We start from the raw sequence: 23,477 nt of genomic DNA, 5'->3' as shown, positions 1-23,477 counted from the left end.
GAAAGAGCAGAAGAAAAAATAAGTGAACTTGAATATAGAGCAATAGAAATTGCTCAATCTGTCTAAACACAGAGAAAACATACTGGAAAAAAAATAGAATCTTAGTGATCTGTGGAACTATTGCTCAGATCTAAGATTCTTGTCTTTGGAATCCTTGAGAGAGAGTACAAGAATGGTGCTGCTGAAAAGTTTGCAAATAAGTTCTACGTAAAAACTTCCCAAATTTGTCAAAAGACAAAAATCTATAGATCCAAGAAACCAAACAAACACCAAACAAGATGGAAAGTAATCCATGCCAAGACAGATTATAATTAAGCTTCTGAAAACTAGTGAAATAGAAAATATCTTGAAGGTGGTGAAAGAAAAGCAACCCCTTACCTACAGGGGGAAAATAATTTGAATGATGGAAGATTTCTCATCAGAAACCATGAGGCCTAAAGGAAGTGGTACAATTATTTTTGATGTGTTGAAAGAAAAGAACTGTCAACCTACAATTCTATATACGAGGAAAACATCCTTTAAGAATTAAGGTAAATCAGATAATAAAACTAAAAGAATTTGTAGCCAGCAAATCAAATCTAGACTAAAAGAATGGATAAAGGATGTTCACTACATAGAAAGGAAATGATCTAAGGAGGAATTTTAGAATATTAAGAAGGAAGAAAAAATAAATAACAGAGTGAAAATATGCATAAATCCAGTTGACTGTCCTTCTCTTCTTGAACTTTGGAAATTATATTGGATAGTTGAAGTAAAATTGTAATGCTGTCAGACATGGTTCTCAATGTATGTAGGGTATATACATACTGTATATGTGTGTACCCCAGCCACTAACAAAGCTATACGAAGACAAAAAAACATGATTACAAGTCAAAATGAAATTCTAATAAATTTTTCAAGTATCCCATAGGAAGAGTAAAAAAACAAATTTTTAAAAGAAGAAAAGGCAGAAAACAAAAAATAAAACAGCAGACTTAAGCCCTAACATATTAATAATTTCATTCAATGTAAATTTAAAGACAATGATAGAGTAGCTAAGAAAAAATCACCCAACTCCATGCTATCTATAAGAAACACACTTCAACTATACTGGCATAGGTAGATTGAAAGTAAAAGCGTGGAAAAAAGAATACAATGCAAACATTAGTCAAAGAAACGAGGACCAGCTATACTAATATCAGGTAAAGTGAACGTCAAAGCAGAGAAAATTACCAGAGCCAGAGACAAACACTACATAATGTTAAAGGGTAAATCCACCAAGAAAACACAGCCTTCCAAATGTGTATGAACCAAGCAGCAGAGCCGCAACATATATGAAGCAAAACCTGGTAGAACTGAAAGAAGAAACTGACCAGTTCACAATTATTGTTGGAGACTTCAACACTCCTCTTTCAATAATTGATAGAACAACCAGAGAGAAAATCTGCAAGGTATGGAAGAACTCAGTCACAGCATCAATTGACAGAATCTAATCAGTATTTACAGAACACTCCATCCACTCTCTTCTAAGACCCATGGAACATATACCAACATAGAGCGTGTGCTGCTTCATAAAACAAACCTCAACAAATTTAAAAGGATTGAAATTATACAAACTTGTTCTCTAATCACAATGGAATAAAAATAGAAATTAAAAAAAAGGAACATAAGAAGAAAATCTCCAAATACTTGAAAAATAAATAATGTACTTCTAAATAATCTGTGGGCCAAAGAGGAAATCTAAAGGGAAATACAAAAATACATTGAACTTAATGACAATGAAAATACAATATATATCAATCTTTCTGGACACAGTTAAAGCAGTCGTAAGAGAAATTTATAGCAGGAAATGCTTAGATGAGAAAAGAGAAAAGTCACAAATCAATAATCTAAACTCCCATCTCAGGAAAGTAGAAAATAAGAGCAAAATATGCCCAAAGCAAGAAGGAATCAATTAGTAAAGATACAAGAATAAATCAAAGAAATTGAAACCAAAAGAGAAAATTGAATAAACAAAAATCAAACTGATGCAACACACTGGATTCCTTAAAAAGATTGATGAAACTGACAAACATTTATTGTGATAGATAATTTTATACGTCAACTTGGCTAAGCCCTCGTACTTGTTTTTAGTAAAAAACTACTCTAGATGTTGCTCTGAAGGTATTTTTCAGATATGATTAATCTTTAAATCAGTAGACTTTGAATAAAGCAGTTACTCTCCATAATGTGGTTGGGCCTTGTTCAATTAGTTGAAGGTCTTAAGAAAAAAGATGGAGATCCCCAGGGAAGAAGGAATTCTGCCTTCTGACTCAAGACAGCAACATCAACACTTGCCTCCAGCCTGCTAGCCTTCCCTAGAGATTTTGGTCTTACCAGCTCCCACAATTGTGTAAACCAATTCCTTAAACAAACAAACAAACAAAACTCTCTCTATATTTATACTCCCGGTTGATTCTGTTTGATTGGAGAATTCTGACTAACACATATGCACTACTGATAAGGAAAACGAGAAGACAGCTATCACCAGTATTAGGAGAAACAAGGGCTATCACTACAGACTGTACTGAGAACAGAAGGATATAAGAGGGTACTGTGAATTACTACACACATGAATTTCATAAGTTAGATGAAATGGGCCAATTCCTCAAAATACACAAACTATCACAACTGATACAATGAATTGGATGATTCATATTTAAATAACCCTGTAACTATTAACATAATTAAATTCATCATTTAAGGGCTCATGAAAAAGAAATCCCCAGGCCTACCTAGATGGTTTCACTGGAGAAATCTATCAAACATTTAAAGAAGAATTAACATCATTTCTACACATTTTTTTCCCCCAGAACATGAAAGTGGATACTTCCAAATTCATTTTATGAAGTCAGCATTACCCTGGCTATGTGACTTTAAAGGGGTAACCTGAGGGAGATCTTTATGGTGATGACATTGTTCTGTATCTTGATCATGGTGGTGGTTACCAGAATCTATGCATGTACTGAAATGGCATAGAACTATACATACTAATTGTTCCAATGTCAATTTCCCAGTTTCATATTGTACTATAGTTACATAAGATTCAGATATCAAGGTGAAATCAGGGAAAACTGTGTAAAGGATACACAGGATCTCTTGTACTATCTTTGCTACTCCCTGTGAATATATTATTTCAAAATTAAAAATTAGGAAAAATCTTAGAATTTCATGTGCTCTTTCAATCAAACTTTGGTGCATTGTAATATTATTGGGGAACGAAAATTTCCCAGGATTGCCTGCCTTTGGATACTGTGAAACATGACAACCCTAGAAAGTAAGTTCTAAGTAATTCGTGCCAAAATATTGAAACACAGCGCCTGATTTATGGTAGGCCAATACCAAGATACTAAGTAGTTTTAGTAGGTTAGAACACAAACAAACAAAAAATGACTCTGGGAATTTGTAAAACAGAAATTAATGGGCAAGTTTTCTCTGGAAATGCATGATGGAATTTGTTTTTCTTGTTAATCTTTGAGGTGATGTTCTCTTACCAGAGTATTATCCTGGCAAACTGTCACTCTCCTTCGACTGCTGGATACTTCTCAAACTAATCTTCACATTGCCCACACCTTAAATTAAAGGCATAAAAAATGTTACCTTTTGTTTATTGTAGATATCACCTACCTTAAGATATGTTATCTCATCTCATTTAAACTCAAATAACTCTAATATATAAAACTATAACTACACATATATGGGAATCTTTGATGAAGAAATAAAGGAATTAATAAACTTATATGGCTAATGAGTGATTTTTTACATGAAAAAATGCAACTTCATGTCAACAATCTAGAGAAAGAATAATAGTATGTATAATAATCCTTAAACATGGATGGTTGCTTACACTGAAGTTGGTTAATCTTCAGTATGTTTGGACATATCCATAAGTTCTTGACAATGGAACACAAAATTGTGCAGTCGCAGTTAGAGAAGAAAATCACATTTCATTGCTATAACATAATAATGATATAACCTCTTAATGTGTTTCTGACATAAAGTATTATGATGCCAATGATCTTTTCATGCTCAGAAATAGTAAGAGTGTTATATGAAATTTTGGTCTGAACATTTTAAACAGATGTTGGGCTGGTAATCCATAAAAATAAGAAGAGGCTAAAAGCAATAAATATAGTGTCCATATGAAGGAAAAAAAGCAGTTAGAGCTTTGTAGTTCATAGAGGGGAAAATAGAGTAGGTCCTCAAATGTATTAACCAGGAACAGCAGCTTCAGTGGGGAGGCAAAGGGCATAGAGCCTACAGATACAACTTTTCAAAGGGACAGCTCTGGAGATGTGAGCTGCTGAGCAGTTTGAATTTGGCCTTCCTTTAGGCCTAGGACTACCATCAGGTCATTTCTTCCATTTTCTTTCAGAAGTATGACTTTTTTTAAAAAATGGACTGAACCGAGGTTTCAGAACATGTACACCATTACCTTAATTAAAATGGAAAACCCAAGCATGTCTCCAGTGATTGCCGTATTTGACTTCATCTCTTCATAATCTTAATTGTCTCTTTAATTAAAGAATTATCTTAATGATCTGTTTTAAGATAGTTGGAGCCATGGTATTAGTCACTGTACTTATCTCGAACTTGTAAGGAAAAGTCAGAGTCCAAGGTTTGGTAAGACAATGTAGCACATTTTTCTTCAGATTTCTAGGCATAGTTTTGTTCTCTAATCTTAAGACTTAACGTGTAAAGAATCATTCTTCCATCCCTTCCCAAAGGTTCTGATGGCTGCAGAGTTGACCAGAAAGAAGTCTCAAACTAAAGACAGTTGTTCCACAAGTGTGTGGAGGAAGATTTTTACTCATTGCTGAAGATTTGGGTTAATGTGGTGTTTAGACCATCGGTTTTCTCAAGCTTTTAAGTGTTCTCTTACAACAAATAGACACTTAGCATGGAACAAAGTTTTGTTGTCACTGTTGTTAAAAGCAGGATCAAGTGAAGTTTACTGAAGAGATCTTAAAACTAGCTTCTTGACAATCCTACTAATGCAAATAAAAACGGTGTAATGAGAAATAGGTGCAAAGAATTATTTTACTCCAAAGGAATTTGTCACTTTTCTAACGGGGTGTTGTAAATATCATTTAGAAAACGAAGTGATTGGTATTAAAATACATGCAGAAGGACCGTGGGATATTGTAAAGAACACAGATTGAAAGTCAAGAAAACTAGAATCAAATCTCAGATCTGCTTGTATTAATGGACAAGTCATTTAATCTCTCTGTCTCATTTTTCCCACTTGTGGACTGGAAATAATATCCATTTAAGGATAAAATATATTGTTAACTATGACTAAAGAAAGAATCTTGCTTTTATTAAGTAAGAGGGAGGTTTTAAAGCTTGTATTTATACCTTTTTTCTTTCTGAAAATGTGAATAATTTTCTTAAAACAGCAACAAAAACAGAGTAGAAAGTCTTCATTAATATGGCATGACGTATGACACATCCACGTTGGTTACTGATAATACACCAATCACTGAAAATTGTCCAAGTCTGAGACTGCTCAGTAGGTAAACTAAAACGTACAAGCCCTCACATGGACCCGTATTTACACACAGATGCACCCGCCTCTCAAAGTAATTGTTTTCTAACAAAGTATTGTTTATATGTTTCATGCAAATTGGTTTGAAGTGTTGCTTAGACAATCTTATTATATTTAGGAATAAAAACTTCCATCAAGAAATTGTACAAAAGAAAATGGACACACCAGCTGGGTAAATCTATCATATGCGGGGAGTGGGGGGGGGGAAGCACTTTTAATTAGCTGAGTGAATGCAGTTTGCTGAACACAGAAAGCACAGCCTTAGTCATATTAAAATGTGCCTAATTTTCTGTGAAAAAGTCCCATCTGAACAGGCCTGACCACAGTCAATCATACTAAAAGCCACTGGTGCTTAATTTGATTTACCAATATAAAATGCAAATTAGGTTATTAAGTGGAGTGGCAGACTGAGTAGGGCCCCTTTCAAACCATCAAGTTAAATGCAAGCAGACAGCAAACTGGCTGTGCAAAGAAAATTTTAGCATATTCGTTTGATTAGTGCTACAAAAATTTAATTAGGTTGGCTAATTACTTGACAAATTGCTCTACACGAGAGAAAAGGCAGAGGAGTTTTTTTTTTTCCTTTTTCATTGCAAATATCCTGTGTGTATTTTAGCCCAAATGCTATCTGCCAATTTGCAAAAGCATTATTAAATGAATGGAAGATGGTCCCCAACAATGGTAAATCGTATAATGCATATAATTAGACAAGACCCACGCAACCGTACCCATATGTCCATATTCTCTCGTGACTAAAAATATTTAACAGAATATTTTTACGTAACTACTGTCAAAACAGATTATTACAAAGCAGTCAGTTGTTCTTAAGAAAGAAAATACTGTGCACAATATAGAAAAGAGACATTTGGGAAATTCCTCCCAGAGTTTGTTTGTTAATTACTAATGGAGTACTGGTGACATTCTGGGGTTTATCGTCACAGAATGGACCTGTCGGCCAAAACATGCCTGGTTGAGGCCAGGGTTACAATGGACCAGAGAAAATTGTCTCTTTGTGGTAGATTCAAAATGTAAAACTATTAAATAATTCTCGATGTCTACTGACATCTTGTAAGATGAATTTCCCTTCTCGAATGCTGTTTATTAGTCTTCGTTTCCTCCTCTGTCTTGTCCCAGTCACTTTGTAAGAGAGCAGACTTGAAATACTTATCTTTGGCGAAAGCTTACAAGTTGTGTGACCACAGAATGAAAGAAAAATTTTCAGTCCATGTCAGTATTTGATGGGGAGATTAAGAATGACCTTGAGTAATGGAAAGTGTCTTTCTCTGTTCAAAGGGAAACTCGATTTTCCTAGGGAAAGTATATGTTTTTATCAATGTTCAAGAGAATAAGAAACGAGATTTCACATAATCAGCATTATTCAGAGGACTCCCATTTTTTTCATATACTTTATTTGATTTTTGTTGATTTTCTACAGAACTAACGAATCCGTTCTAACTCAACACCATGATTTTACACATAGATGACCACTTTGCCTGTTCAAGTGGAAAAAATAAGTATCATGTTTTATAAACATAAGGCTTAGCAGTTAGTAATTAGATACTGTATTTAACCTGTTCTAAAGTGACATTCTAAGAAACTGCAAAACTACAAGAAATATTTGTGAACATTTATGCAGGGTGTGCCTTATTTTTTTTTTTTTGCAATTAGCATTTTCTAACTTAAATTTAGAACACAAATGTAATAATACTACATGACTCAAATGTGGTGAAATTATTTTATTTAACACCCTTATCATTGCTGCCATTTTATCCTAACTTACTGTTTTTACTCTTTTTAGATTTACAACCATCACCAAAGAAAGTAGAGTACAGATTATGTGGGTTATGCAGACAACCTTACTACTGGAGAATAAAGTTCTGGGAAAAAGTTGTGGTCTCCTAAGCATACATTTGGCCATGAATTGCTGGCATTACATATAAGGGCCTCGAGGACTCCATCTTTATATGTAAAGGTAGATTCTCCAGAACACTGGCTCAGAAAACACAAAATTCATGGCAAAGCTATAGTATTTTTAAATATAATACAACTGTACCAACCCTTAAGGTTTTTCTCTTCAAGGTATTGACTGATTTCGTTTACTCATTCCTTTTCTATTCTTTATTTTCAATTCGATAAACTGACTGATAAGTCTGATAGCTACAATCTAATAAAAAATTGAAGTCTGAGACATTTTATTAAGGGCATGGGTATAAAACAGTAAAATTACTAACTTGTAAATATGTTTTGTGTGTTAATATCAAATGGATTTGTACAATGAATGTTGGCATACTAATTGCTGAAGATGTGATATTCTTTGATTATAATTGTTATGTGTTGCTTGGAACCAATTACATGCATGTGTAATAATAGTAGTCATCTTTTCTCGAGCCCCTACGTGAAGGCCCAGAGTTTAATGCTTACATTTATTTTATTATTTAATTCTTTAAGTAAACTCAAGATATAAGTATTATTGTCTCATTTTAGAAAGAATGAGATGGAGACAGAGATAGTTTAAGTAAAATCTAAAATCGATAACCTAGCATCTGACAAATCTGGGATTTGAACTGGATTCTGTCTGAATTCCAGCACCATGTTCTTTCCCTATACCACGAGTAGTTTTTGAAGATATATTTTTGGTGAGGTTTTATGCATGTATGTACTTGTGATATACAATTGGTGTGTTTGTATATAATTTGAGATTTTATGAAACCACTGTGATTTGTATAGAAAGCCCATAGATTTTAGGGAGTCTATATTAACTATGGTGATTTAGTCTAACAAAAATCTTTGGGAACATCTTATCTTCTAAAGTTGCCTAGACAGAGTCAGATTATTTGCTGTATTGAAGACATCAAAAGAAACACACACACACACACACACACACACACACACACACACACGGAATACAAGTATGTGATTGGATTAGGAAAACTGAAGTTTCCATCGCCATGACAACAAATGCATTGGGGAAGAATACACCAGTGTATGAAGACATGAGTTTAAAACCAGCATTAGCCTATTAAAGGGCTTCATTTTCTTTCAGTATAGCTATGTTGTGAATAATAAAAAAACAAATCTTGGTTTCCAGGTGGGATAAGATTCTTCTTGTTAACATTTTAGGGGTTAGAAGGCTTATTTAAGATACATACATATCTATGGGTAGTAAAGAGTAATTAGTCATCTGGATGCCTTTCTACATGTTATTGATATTCCTGAAAGCTTTGTTTCATGTATTTGATAGACAATAAATAATTTTTCATATAGAAATATTAACTGTTTTTAATAGATTTGAATTAAATGTAAAAATTCCCCCCAAATTTCAATTTGAAAAGCATTCTTCAGATTTGGGACTGATTGATAAAGTAGATGACTCTAAGATACACAATATTGCAACAACTAATTAACTACATTTTAAGTCCACTAAACCATGAATTGCATGGTGTTAATTCAATCATTAATACATATAAAATTCCTTCAATACTTTCATATTCAGAAAAAAAACTTTCCATTTCAGTTGAAAGTTAGAGGAGAAGAATCATGTGGAATTTCAGAATTAAAAAAAATGATTTAGTATTTTGATCAGATCATTTTCTAGTGTTTGGTTATATTCCTCAAGTCCCTTGACTTTGTCAAAGAAAACAAATATCCTGTTATATGGAAGTCTCATATTATAACGAGGAGAGCCTTACCAAGTGTTAACTCCACCATCTGTAGGGTCCAGAGAACACTTCCTTTCCCACTGTGAGAATTCTCCTCATGCAAAGTGGCCAGTTGTGCATCGGTTCTATTCTGTGTTCACAAAGGAAAAGTTTAGCTTATGACCTGTAGTTTCATGTTACCATGTGTTGTTATGTATGTCATCTGTGATGCAAAATATAAACACAAAAGCTGCTACGTAGTTAGAATGATAGGTACATGTACTTACTGAGTTCAGCAGCGCCAGGAAAAAAATGCACGATCTTCCCGTTATTCATAGCCAGAAAAAATGACCCTGATAGTCAAATGTGCAAACAAAAAGAAAAATAATTTTGCCAGTAAGAACAAAATTTAAACATTACAAAAATACCATAAATTCAGAGCTAGTTCATCTGGATTTAATGAACGTAAAGAAGGCACTCTGATGAAAAGGGAAGAAATTATAAAGAATTACTGCAGTTTAATTTCAAAACCTCAAATATTTGAGGTATTAAGACTAAAAATTTTCACCTCTTGTCATAAATACAAAATTAGCAAGAATGTCATTTGTTATTTATTTGCAGAATAATTCATAGTTAATTATATGAGAAGGGAACATCTTTACCTTTACATTTGGGGAAAATTCTCCAATTAATTCGCAGGTAGTTGAATAAGGTGGACAGCATGCGGATGAGTGCTAGAGTGATCTTGGACACAAGGCCAGCTAGTTCTCAGTCCTTCAGCTACGTGGCTTAAAAACAGTTTCTGGTATCAGGGAACTTCGTTTTCATCCTTTGACTTAAGAGCTTAAAAAACCCTGAACTTCGTACAATAAAAGCTATATGATTACCAGGAGTTCTTCATAAGGCAGTAGCCGTGTTTGGCATGTGAATTGCTGTGGTGGCTTTTCCATCCAGCATTTCTAGTCAGGTCTAGACAAGTAGAGGTAATCATAAAACAAAAATAATTGTTGAACCATAGATAAAAATTAACTTGAATCAACTGTAAGTTTAGAAGAAGATCATAGGTTGGCTCACTTGCTATCAGAATGGTCTATACATCCTTGTTCTTATATGCTATAAAATCCAGATAAATTTTTATCTTTCATGTATTAAGTCACTTTCTGAAAATACCTTAAAACTGCTGCATAAAACTTCATATGACCTGCTATTTAGTAATAGTTACTTGTCTTGCCTTAGCTATTAGTGCCAGTTATGGCTTGAGAGTGACTTAGAAGAACAGAAGACATTAAAATTGACTGTCTACGTTCAACTCTAAGTATCTCTTTGCTTCACTAGTTTTCATCCTCGTGGCAAAAACCTCGTCCTCAGCTTGTGCTAGTGCTGGGTCCAACACTCTGAGGAGCTGAGGCACGAGGTATGGTTAAATCAGCTTAACATTACGGCTGCACAGTATTAAACCAACATAATTATTGCCAAATATTAATTCGTGGTATTGTCAAATTGATAAAGATTATGTTTTTTTGGAGGGGTGCAAAAACTAATTTACAGGTTTCTACTAACACTGGGAATGCAATAAAATCCTTTGTGCAAAAGAAATGCTTTTCTGTTTTTTCCCTCCTTTCCCATTATTAAATGATCCTTTTTAATAGCAATTGTTTTCTTTCTTTTTCTTGATACTAGAGAAATTATTGCCTAAGTTTAGACAACATAGTTTGTTCATCTGAGGGTATATTTTTCCTTGTACAGAGCCAAGTACCTTTGGGTTTTAGCCGAACTTACAGATTTCCAGGAGGTTTTTGCTGCTTTAGGGCTAATTTTGTCGTTTCTCCCAAAGTTAAAAACAGTTGGTGCAAGTCACATTAACAAAGACTTACCTGTACTGAGATTCTAAGGCGAAATCCAGCTGGGTTTGCTGCTATCATATAGGGCACAAATTAATCAGCACAATCTTTCACTCACCCGAGAAAACAGCTTCTTTCTCAAAGGTGCAGGAAAGGACAGAATCACCCTAATGGGGTTCTATAGGAAGGGCCTCCTATAAAGCCAAAATATTCTCAGTGAAACTACAAATTGTCTCTGTTTTTCCCTTAAAAGTAAACCACTGATAAGGATATATGAGAATAATATTTTATACACAATAGGCCTTCTAGAATTTGACCGTTGTTCACTTCTAAGAGTGTTGAATTGTCTCCCTGCCTGATAAGGTGCTGGTTTCTTTTATTTCCCAATATTCTCTAAAGTATTGGTTACACATATGTGAAACAGTCTTAGTTTATCATGATACTGGAAGTTTAGCATTACAAGCTGTGAATATGTTTTAGATACCTGAGAAAATAGGTACAATGTGCAGAATGACCGTTCGACCATCTTGGTTCTGCTATGGTTTCTTTGGAAAGGCATAAAAACACCAGATCTTGCTGCCGGACACTATCATCTTTCTTTACTTTTCTTTAAATGGGAAAATTGTATGGAATGGCAAAAAGAAAAATAGTTAACAAATAACACAATATTTAAAAAGCCACCTTCCCGAACTTGTGAAAATTTAAAATTATTTAAGAAGATCTTTTCAAAAATAGTGATTAAGCTGCTCTGACAAAAATCAAGTTATAAGCTTACTTTTCTTTTTTCAGAGTTAACTACAACCACTGTAAATACTAACGCTTTAAATTCTAAGACAAAATCCTAAACTTCAATGTTAACTGCATTTGCTTTCTAGGGAAAAGTAAGACCTTTAAGAATTCAAAAATTATAATTATAGATAAGTTTTCTTTGTAAACTTCTTTAAATTATTTTAACTTGTTATAATTCCTTCTCATCTAAGAATACTCTCTTTATTGGTATCTTATATTTTATTATCATCTTTGACTATAATGTATGACAAATAAACACAAACACATCTAAGGTTTACTATATTTTATGTTGTATATTTGCAGCACTTCAGTTTTTTTTTTTTTAATTTATTTGACAGAGAGAGAGACAGCCAGCGAGAGAGGGAACACAAGCAGGGGGAGTGGGAGAAGAAGAAGCAGGCTCCCAGCGGAGGAGCCTGACATGGGGCTCGACCCCAGAACGCTGGGATCACGCCCTGGGCTGAAGGCAGATGCTTAAGGACTGAACTACCCAGGTGCCCCAGCAAGTCAGTTTTCGTAATAAGCTCTTTTGATAACCAAATATATTAACCAGAATAGACTCAAGAGGGAAATAGACACGACCAAAATTGTTTTAAATTTTCCTAAGGTAAAGGTGTCATGATTTTGAAAGGACATGGCATTTTACACTTTTAAATATTTGCCTTTCATAAATTTTCCCCACCTATAAGTAATATTTTGGGGGATTTATTATATATATATCCATAGAAAAGTGGGTTTTGGGCTAAAGAGTTGTTCAGCTAAACAGGTGAGTACTGTGTAAACATGAATACAGACTATTCATTTTTTTGTACCTATTAGTTTAAAGATTCTCATAAAACTCATTTACCTCCCCCCCCCAAGTGGAGACATTGAGGTCATTTGCAAAAGTTCACTCTTAGAGAAAAAGATATTAAATATAATATTTTTTCTCTCTTCAAGTATAAGCATCTAATTGTTGTGATGAGCACTAGGTGTGGTATGGAAGTGTTGAATTGCTAAATTCTACACCTGAAACTAATATTACACTGCATGTTAACTAACTGGAATTTAAATAAAAATTAAAAAAAAAAAGAAAAAATACTTATTTTCTTTTCAAATAGTAGAGTAACTAGACCCTACTATATCTTCTTTTTTTAATAGTAAAGATTCTGATGGAAGGTAATATGGCTGTCTTCCTTTATCTCAATGTTTCTATTCCTTCATTTATTAATGTATTCATTTCACAAACTTTTATTTATTCATGAATTTATTTATCACACAAACTCTTGAGTATTTGAAGCAAAGGGAATTGTATTGATAAATAAAAATAATGAATTGGATGAGAAATGAATGTACATAATACTAGATTATTCCAAATATTTGAAAGTAGAAGAAAGCAGATATTGCAAAAAGTTGGATTAAATACTGATTTCAACTCTAGAGCTTATCTGTTCAAAATCTATGAACTTATTACAATGAATGCAATAAGGAATATATAATAAATATCAGTTATACCATATTATTAAGAAACGTACATAAAGCTTCATTTTTTTACGTGTGAAATGTGAATTTTGGATGCAGGCATTGCTGACGGTAAGGGAACTCCCTTCTCAAGAAGCAAAAAGATCAATCTCTGAGGACTTAACCTAAGTCAGGAAGCTTTCAGGTTTGCTTGTCTCAGGGACCCCCTTTTCTCAAATACTCCTTGAGCCCTATTCATACCGAAGATGGACTTTTTCCTCTCAGGTGTGTATGTACTTTTTCTCTTAAAACTTCTCTGAAGCAGAGAATGAATATAAACATTAAGCTTCAAAGAATTTCTCTGCATGCAAGCAATTGCACTGTCAACAAAACTATGATTAATGATATTTTACATAAAAATTCATAGGAAATAACAAGGTGCAATTAAAAATACTAAAGAAGGAAGCATTATTTTTTAAACACTTGAAAAATTACACATGCTTACACATGCTTATAGACATTCATGGATTAAAAGAAAATACTTTGGATAACTTGTTGAATAATGATTAACAGATCTTATTTTGCCACTTAATACAACTTGTGATGAAAATAATGAATGCAGAAGTTTATTTTTATTTAGGAGATTTCTGTCACCAAGGACAGACAGAGGGAGAGAGAGAGAGAGAGGGAGAATTGAAACATATCAGGTCAGCATATGGCTGTTATTCTTCTGTAAAGAACACATTACAAAATTACAAACTAGGAACCAGAATTGTGATGTTTCCAAATAGAATGAGAATATATCATGTGAACCTTCAATTTTTGGCACCCTAGAATCTTTTAGCTATTTCCCTAATTGTGATTACTATGCAAATTTCAGAAACATTTTTTTTTTATATTTTTCTCTTCCTTTTCCTTCTTTATTTTTTCTAAAGATGTATTTATTTATTTGAGAGAAAGAGAGAACGCGCGTGTATGCCCATGCATATACACGGGCGGGGAGGAGGAGCGAGACGGGAAGAGCAGAGGTAAAAAATCTCAAGCAGGCTCCCTGGTGAGTGTGGAGCCCAACGGCGGGCTCCATCTCGCGACCCCTGAGATCATGACCTGAGCTAAAACCTAGAGTCAGAGCTTAACCGACTGAGCCACCCAGGCACCCCTTCTTCATCATTTTTAATAACTGATAAAAAATAGAGAAGTTCATAATACATATGTGGTAGGGGGTGAACTCCCAAATGTACCAAATTAGTGGTTCTCAAATCCATCACCCCCTCTCTTTGGCAGAGATGAAACTGTCACACACACACCTGAACGTACTGTTCTTTTAAAGAGATTTGCACCACCTGTTCCGTGTGTTCACTGGGAACACTGTTCAGCCTCTGATGCTTTTGCTACAAACAACAAGAGCAGATAAACATTACTGTGCCTAGTCAGCCCTTTCAATCAACCCAAATCTGCCCGTTGGAACTCTAAATATGTGGCTCTCCTATTGTAGACCTTCACTTATGTTCTATTACTTATATACTTTTATAAAGGTTAAAATAGGAAACATGATGCTTTCTAGGAGAAGAAAGGCAACTTTTTATTACAGCCTTTATTTTTCTCTAAATCTCTATATGTGTCACTCATGGTCATCATACTTTTGTTTTTTACAAATTATTGAAATAATAGATATTCCATACGAAACACTGAAAATAAGGAAAAAAACTTAAGGAAGGAAATAAATATAAACAAATGCTCCCGCTCAGATAGTTGACATTTTGAAAATTTTTTTTCAGTAGGGGTATATATGTGTGCATTTCCTTTCTTATTTTGATAATATTTAGACCATATTATACATGTGTGTGTAATACTTCTTCACATTTCATCATGAGCATTTTCCATGTTATCAAATATTACTTGAAAACTTGATTACTAATGATAGGAGATAGCATGATATTACAATAGGTTAAATATCATAATTACTTAGACTAGGCTGTCAGTGTTTTACTTTACAACTATAGTGAGCATTCATGTGCATAAATCATTGCATACATTTATGGGTTTTCTTTTAATGGATTTTAATTACAAATGTAACACATGGACCTGGTTAAAAAAAAAAAAATCACACAGCACAGACAAGTTTAAAATGAATAAGGATTTTCTTCCCACAGATGCTGATCTCAATTATAGACATTTCTACCATTAACAGTTTCTTATGAATCCTTCCAGATTTTTTTAAAAATGAAACTATTTTGCACATATTGTACCTTATCTTTTTTTTAAAATAAAGTTTTTCAAACTACCTTGAGGGCTTTCCATATTTGAACCTTAAGAGATAATTTATTTCTAGTAATGTTTTCATTATATTCTATGCATGCTCAATGCCATAATATATTTAATTATTTTCCTCATATACTCATTTAAGTTTTCTCCTTTTTTTTTTCCTATTAAACAGCATTACAAAAATATTTTGATCCATATATCTTTCAGCATGGGTACTTGTAACTGCAAGATAAATTCCTAAAATTTAAGAAGCTTGGTAAGTATGCAAATGCATTTAACAATTTAATAGTTATTTTCAAATTTCATTCCTAAAACTTTTTACCAATTTGTACCTCTGAAATAAAGTATGAGAGTGTCTATTTCCCCATTCCTTTTTTTTTGCTGATATATATATGTTATTTATCTTTTATTTTTCACTACTTTAATAACGAGCAAAGCTAAGCATTTATTTTATATATGATTTGTTCACCCTTTCCTTTCCTTCCTTTCCCCTTCCTTCCCTCCTTCCAGCCTTCCTTCTTTTATAAAACTCTAGATAATATTTTTTATCTATAAGGCTCTTATTAACTTGTATGTGCTTTCATATGTGTATCTGTGTGTATTTAACTACATATAGGTTTAAAAACTTCTGCATAACAAGCCATCAAAAAAAGGAAGAGGAGATAATCAATTCCTTTTTTTAAAAATTATTTTATTTATTTGTCTGAGAGAGAGAGCACAAGCAGGTGGAGCAACAAGCAGAGGAAGAAGCAGGCTCCCCACTGAGCTAAAAGCTTGATGTGGGACTTGATCCCAGCCCCTGGGATCATGACCTGAGCCGAAGGCAGACACTTAACGAATTGAGTCACCCAGGTGTCCCTTAATTCCTCTTTTAAATAATTTGTTGTAGACAGTTTCAAAATTTCTATGTCAAACTTATCAGGCTTTTAATTTATGATATTTGAGTTTCAGCTCATACCTAGAAAATCCTTTTCTTTTTTCTTTTTTTAAGAGAATGAGAGAGAGAGAGAATCTTAAGCAGGCCCCACACGCATCGCAGAGCCCAAAATAGAGCTCGACAATGGGCTCCATCTGGCAACCCTGAGATCATGACCTGAGCCTAAATCAAGAGTCAGACGCTTAACCGGCTGAGCCACCCGGGTGCTCCAGAATATCTTTTTCTTCTCCAAGGTTAGTTTTTAAAGTTTCTGTTTTTAACTACATGGATATTTGGACAAACTCTCCTCCACAAAAAACATTAAATCTGCTGGCAAAACTATTTTTGAAGATGGTCTTAAAAGTATCAAATAATGAACACAACAGTAAGAAATGATAAAGCCAAAATCTACTTGGAAGAGGGAATTCCCAGAGGTAAGAGAAAAACTGAATCTCTTTCTGTCCCCAGGGTATTCTTGAGACCAGGGGTAATAAGGATTCAGTTCCCATGGTCTTGTGGGAAAGGAAGACAAAAAGCTAATGCATGGGTTGCCTCAACGTGGGGAATATAATGGAAGATTCTCCCTGCCTAAGGCAGGATTCCAAAGGCTATGTTCTTTGTGAAAGCATGAAGTGACGTTAAAATTCTTTACTTCCTGCCCCCCAATATGCAAGGGAATTTGATTTAATTCTGAGCGCAGAAGGGATGAAAATCCACAAAGTGTTGTAATGATTAGCCTGTCTTTGTGTGGATCTGCTGCAAAAAATTCTATCACCTGATGGGGCAAAACTATGGCGAGTCATCCAGTTTTTAAAGTGATCTCTGGCTAGTGGAGTTTCCAAGGGCCTGTAGTAAGCAACCCAAATTCCCTGTGCAGTAAAGAATCTTTATCCTTGATCCAAATAATTTTGTAAATAGCTGAGCAGCTCAAAGTAAAAAAAAAAAAACAAACAAAACAACAACAAAAAAACAAAAAACAAACACAAAACAAAATAAAATGAAACAAAGAAAGTTCTAAACTCAGATCTAGTAGAAAGAAGAATGCTATAAATAAAGCTGCAAAATTTTCAGGTATGGGAATTATTAGACACAGTTACACAGATCATAAAATAACTATACTCTATTAAAAAATTAAAAAACAAATCAGAAAATACAGCCAGGGAAAAGGAAACTAAAATAGTCACTGAGAGGTTTGGAAAACATTTGGAAAGGAGCTTAGAAACTAGAAGAATGAGATAATTGAATGAAAAAAACGTAATGATGATGTGTTTAGGTACAGCTAGAGTGTCCTGGGATGATGGGTTAGTAGAAAGCCATTAGAATGCAGCACAGAAAAATAGGGGTGGAAAATACCAAAGAGGTTAACAGATGAGGATAGAGTAAGATATTCTAACATTTATCTAAACAGAATTCTGAAGACTAAAGAGATGAAAGAGTTCTATCTGGAGCGATAATAACTCAGAATATTCTACACTATGTAAACTAAAACATCCAACAAATCCAAAGGGAGAAGTATAGAAATCCATCCACACTAGATACGTCAAAGGCATACTGAAGAATATGAAAGACAGAGACGTTGAAAGCTGTCAGGGAAGACAAATTAGCTTCAAAGAAGGAAGATTTAGATAAACGTCACTACCACCTCAAATTAAGAATAAATGTCAATTTCAAATCCCACTATAAGCAAAATTGTCTTTTAAGAATGAGGTTGTCCCTCTCCCTCTGTGCTCTCTCTCTCTCAATAAATAAATAAAATCTTAAAAAAAAAAAAAAAGAATGAGAGAATGAGGTTGAAATAAAAATCAGACCGCAAATGTACCTAACCTGAAGGAAATTCTCAAGGATGTACTTCAGGCACAAGAAATTTGAATCCAAATAAAGTGTGACATGGAAGAATTAAAAAGCTAAATAAGTGACATAAGTCTAAATAAAACTCAATATATGAAATAATAGTGCAATTGACCCTTGAATAACATGGGTTTGAACTATGCAAGACCTCTTATATGTGTATATTTTTGAAAAATATAGTACAGTATTGTAAATATATTTTCTCTTTCTTATAATTTTCTTTTTTTTTTTTTTTTAAATTTTATTTATTTATTTGACAGAGATAGAGACAACCAGCGAGAGAGGGAACACAAGCAGGGGGAGTGGGAGAGGAAGAAGCAGGCTCATAGCGGAGGAGCCTGATGTGGGGCTCGATCCCAGAACTCCGGGATCACGCCCTGAGCCGAAGGCAGATGCTTAACTGCTGTGCCACCCAGGCGCCCCTTCTTTCTTATAATTTTCTTAATAACATTTGCTCTTCTCTAGCTTACTTTAAGAATATTATATATAAAACATATAACATATGAAATATGTGTTAATTGACTATGTTATCAGTAAGGCATCTGGTCAACAGTAGGCTGTTAGTAGTTAACTTTGAAGACATCAACCTCAATGGTAATCTTCATGGAAATTGAAATTTAGACCCCAATGAGATACCATTACAAATTTTCCCTCTTTCCAAAAGTTCCAAGTACTGGGAATGATATAGTGCAACAGCAATTCTTCTACTGTTGGTGGGAATGTACATAAGTAAACTCCTTTGGACAATAGTTTGGTAATACTTAATAATTTTATTCCTTGCTATATATCTTAGAGAAACTTTCCAATGAGTTCCAGTACTAGAATATTAATTGAAATGTCAACTGCAGTGAAATGGACACATAATTTGTGGCTCATTCCTAGGAAGGAATGCTATGCAGCATGTGCTAAATGTGGAAATGAAGGAACTGTAGTTATGCACAACAACATACATGAATTCCACAAGCATATTGTATAAAGAAGCAAACCACAAATGAATACATTATATGCTGCTATTTACATATACTTCAAAACTGGGCAAAGTGACGACTATCTTTCAGGATCACTGGGAGCACTGCTGTTGAGAGCTGAAGTGGCTCCTATCAGCCAGCAAGAGCTGATTGCTAACTCTTCAGGAATTTGTTAACCATTGGTAACTTGAAATTTATCCTTATGAAAGTATGTACACCATGGAAATCAGAAAATGCTACAAATCAGAGCTTTTGGGTAATTTTTTCTATGGAGAACTAGTTGTTAAATATTTACCAGCATACTATTAAGTGAGGGATACTAAGGGTTTTAGAAAAATCACAATTGTCTATGTCCATATTGGATGGTGGTTAAATAGGTTTTCACTCTCAAGTTAGATTTTAACACTCATGCATTTTTATGTTCTTTTCTATATTTATGATATCTTACAATAAAAACAATAAAAGCAAAATATGTTTCTTTTAATAATTTCATGCTGTTAGAGTTCATGTATAAAGCTTTTTTAAAGATTTTATTTATTTTTGAGAGAGCATGAACAGTGGGGGAGGGAGGAGCAGAAGGAGAGGGAGAAGCAGACTCCACGCTGAGCTGGGAGCCTGATGCGGGGCTTGGCCCCTGCACCCTGGGATCATGACCAGAGCCAAAGGCAGACATGTAACTGACTGAGCCACCAAGGCCCCCATGTATAAGTTTTTGACATAACTGGAATTTATTTCGTAATAAGAATGAAATATGAAACCTTGTCTCATGGTTTTCAAAACTAGCTAGTGGCCAAACCTGAATTTACAATCGACTGTCCAGTTTAAAGCCTTTATTCTTTGCTCTACTGGAAGATAACTTCATTATGTCATGTGATTTTTATCCACTTTCCCACTTGTCTCTTTGTAGCACCCTGCTCAAGAGTCACAAGGATGTAGGTTAATGGTATGAAGTCACTTTTGCACCATAAGGTCAAAGAAATGAAATTATTTTGGCAACCAAGTAGTGGGATTGATTCCATGATTTCAATACAATTGATTCCTCAATTTATTTTAAAATTTTTTTTCACATTTTTAAATGATTTTGTTTATCTATCATCTGTCTATCTATCTATCTATCTATCTATCTATCTATCTATCTATCTATCTATCTACCTACCTATCATCTATCTATTTATTATGCTATGTTAGTTACCATGCGTTAGTTTTTGATGTAGTGTTCCATGCTTCATTGTTTGCATGTAATACCCAGTGCTCATTGCAATACGTGCCCTCCTTTATACCCGTCACCATGCTAACCCATCCCCCCACGGCCCTCCCCTCTGAAGCCCTCAATTTGATTCCTCAATTTAAATCAATGTAAACAACCCAAGAATATTGTAACAGTCAAGAGATTGAGAATATATATGTAAGTAGTCACATGCTCTTATAATACACAATCACTGGATCATATTTTCTTAATGACTTATTTAATATTTCTGGGAAAAAAATCCTTTTTCTAAAAAATGATTTTACTTATTTATTTGACACAGAGAGAAAGCACAAACAGGGGGAGCTGCAGACGGAGAAGGAGAAGCAGGCTGTCTGCTGAACAGGGAGCCTGATGCTGGGCTTGATCCCAGGACCCTGGGGATCATGACCTGAGCTGAATGCAGATATTTAACCAACTGAGCCACCCAGGCACCCCTGGAAAAAATCCTTAAAGTCAGAAACATCTTCGTTTACTATTGCTTTTAGATTTAACATGATACGTTAGAAACAGGTACACTATAAATAAAAAATCTGTTTATCTTACCGATAATTTTTGTTCACTGCCAAATCGTATGTCGTACTTGTGGTACCTGGGTCTTTCTTCCTTGACTTTATGTCTGAGTAGATATGTTTTCACCAAAAAGTACCTCTGAGTATTGTAGAAGTATATCTTGATAACAAAATAAAATTAAGACTCCTAATTAAAAACTTGGTATTTAATACCTCTGGCTGTGACACAATGTAATTTACAGCTTTGCAATTCCCCTTGATGGAATACAATATTTCTTTGCTTTTTTCTGGGGAGAGATCATGCCATATTAAGCAGAGTTCTGATACTGTCACGCTCTTATCATATTACAGAAAGCACTAATCCTTAGGCCATTCATCTGACTCCCTATTTCTGCAGTAATCCATGTTGGGCTGCTCTCTTGAGAATTTGCCCTTTTTGAGGATGCTGAGATCAGCCTTATTGTGCAAAGTGATCTTGGTTTTATGCAAAAGATGTCTTAGTTCCAGATGTTTAGTAAGAGTTTTATTATTTTTCACTCAAAAATGCCGACTATGTGCTTACAAATGTTGTGCTCATTACTTCTTTCTTCCAGTGTCCTCTACAAGAGGGCCATCAGTGAAAAAGGAGGTGTTTTTGTGACTTTTAGACAACTGGGTGGCAGTGGTAGGAAAAGAAATAATATGAAAGACAAAATAAAAGTCAACAGAATGAGAGATCTTAGATAAGCTTGATTTCATTCATTAGTGTTTCATCTACCTAAATGCCACATACTTAAAATTAAGTATATTCTATATTTAGTCTTTTTGTCATCATGAGAAAAATATTTGTGGATAAAGGGACTCAGTTCTTTTCTTAGGATCAGGATTGAATATTTCTTCTTTTCTTTTTTTTATATTTATTATTTATTTGAGAGAGACAAAAAGAGAGTATGAGTGCAATGGTGGGGAGGGGCAGAGGGAGAGGGAATCTTAAGCAGACTGTGCACTGAGTGCAGAACCTGATGCAGGGCTCGATCTCATGACCCTGAAATCACCACCTGAGCCAAAACCAGGACTTGGACATCTAACCGACTGCACCACCCAGGCACCCCAGGATTGAATATTTCTAATAAAGGTAAGTCCTTTTGGGAAACCAAGTTGATGGAAATTTGAAGAATTTGGATGGAAGAAGATGCCTACAAATGTAACTTAAAATATTTGAATGAATGTATCCATTATTCCAAGTATGACTTCCATAACTATTTCTTGGAAAACATTCCCAGGAGAAGATGATTTGCAATTGGGAAAGAACTGTGAGTGAATAGAGAGTGGATTTTGAAAGACTAACATGTAAATGAACAGTGTTGCACAGAACACTGTGCTCCACAAGATATGAAAAGATGTTCAAAAACAAAAACAAAGAATCATTCTATGATTAAATAAATTTTAAAAAATATGGGTAAAGTAAGTTTTATCGATTTTGTTTTTTGTAAGGCCTCTGTTCATCCCACTGTATAGACCTAAGAGAATGCGAAGTTTTCCTTGACTGTGGACCAAGGGATCTCTTTCTCTTTCTTTCTGTATGCATATACACATAAAGTATATAATAATATAATATATGTTAATCTCTAGCTATACATTAAATGTAGATTTATAATCTCAAAATATCTAGTAACATCTTATGCAAGAAAGGCTTCTAAGAGCAATGCTATGATGGGACATAGTCAAATAAATATATTTGATCAGCAGTTGGGAAGTGTATCTGGGGATATTTGAAATCACTGAGGAGAGTGGATTGAATTATTGAAGGAAAAAGTTTAAAAATTGAACACAACTGCAAGCAAACTTTATGCATAAGGGCAAGAGGAATAGCCAAAGAAGCTGAAAAAGTAGAATTTGAAGAGTGCATTTGTGTCCACCAAGGAGAGGGAAACCTAATTGTGTGCCCTGGTGGGTGAAGTAGGAACATACGGAACTAATGCTCTCAAATTTGGATTGAGAATGCCAGTACTGACCTACAAGTGAGCCCCTTTGGATGAAAGATGAAAACAGAGTCTGGGCAGCAAATGGTGGAGGCATGAATGTGTGGTTAGAAAAAAAGCAACAAATGCCAACTCTTCTTAAGTGAAATTATATTCTGCATATGATAGCAAAAAAGGGTGGGGAATTTGCGAGCATTGCTGGAAACATAGGAGAATGAACTCCAAATGGAGGAGAAGATGGAAGGAGACAGAAGTGGAGACCGAAGCCAAAGTGGAGCGTAGGATGCAGGAAGGCCACATACTCTTCTAGACAAAAGGCAGAAATGGAGGCTGAAGTGCCTCAGGATAGCCTTATTTCCCTTTGTCAATTCTTAGCAGAGAAGCTCAAAAACATTTAATTTCACAGGTAAAAATCACACCCACTGCAGAATTTCTTATCATTAATGGTGACTCTGACGCATAACATTGAACTTAAAGTTTTCTTTTC

The sequence above is a fragment of the Ursus americanus genome, chromosome 15, assembly GCF_024610735.1.
Source record: "Ursus americanus isolate L20-20 chromosome 15, mUrsAme1.1.p, whole genome shotgun sequence".
NCBI classification, from domain to species: Eukaryota; Metazoa; Chordata; class Mammalia; order Carnivora; family Ursidae; genus Ursus; species Ursus americanus.
This window is presented reverse-complemented; position numbering follows the sequence as displayed.